An 882-nucleotide genomic window follows, 5' to 3' on the forward strand; every position below is an offset into this window, starting at 1 on the left:
GCCTGAAGGAGGCCATATTAAAAGAGCTTGTGTAATTATTGATTTATTTTTAAATGGAAACTCGAACATTTCTAACAATTTTCGAGGACTTTCTTGGAAGGAGTTTCGTAATGTGGTGCTAATTAAAAACCACAAACATCGGACGACGTGTTTCAACTCCTGTTGTTTTCCAGATGATGAATTTACTTCAAAGAAACGCCTGATTAAACTAAAAGGAGCCGGAAATTAACCGAATAGCAAACACGTGTTTCTACTTTCAATTTCTGTGGGTTTTTTTAAAATAAAAACAGAATCATTCAGACGACAAAAAAATGAAGACAATCTAGTTTCATTGCATTTTTTAAAAATATTGTGACATTTTTTCCAAAACAATATATAATTTTTTCACCATGATGCTCGATTTTACTCAATTATTTACCTTAAAATAATATATATTTGTTTTTCAAATGTTATGTGTGGGGAAACTTCTGAAGCACCTGGAGTCAGGACTCAGAGAGACACGAGGAGAGCTGGAGCTCTGATGGAGTCAGGACTCAGAGAGACACGAGGAGAGCTGGAGCTCTGATGGAGTCAGGACTCAGAGAGACACGAGGAGAGCTGGAGCTTTGATGGAGTCAGGACTCAGAGACACGAGGAGAGCTGGAGCTTTGATGGAGTCAGGACTCAGAGACACGAGGAGAGCTGGAGCTCTGATGGAGTCAGGACTCAGAGACACGAGGAGAGCTGGAGCTTTGATGGAGTCAGGACTCAGAGAGACACGAGGAGAGCTGGAGCTCTGATGGAGTCAGGACTCGGAGAGACACGAGGAGAGCTGGAGCTCTGATGGAGTCAGGACTCAGAGACACGAGGAGAGCTGGAGCTCTGATGGAGTCAGGACTCAGA

Source organism: Notothenia rossii, assembly GCF_949606895.1.
Source record: "Notothenia rossii genome assembly, chromosome: 10".
In the NCBI taxonomy this organism is placed as follows: domain Eukaryota; kingdom Metazoa; phylum Chordata; class Actinopteri; order Perciformes; family Nototheniidae; genus Notothenia; species Notothenia rossii.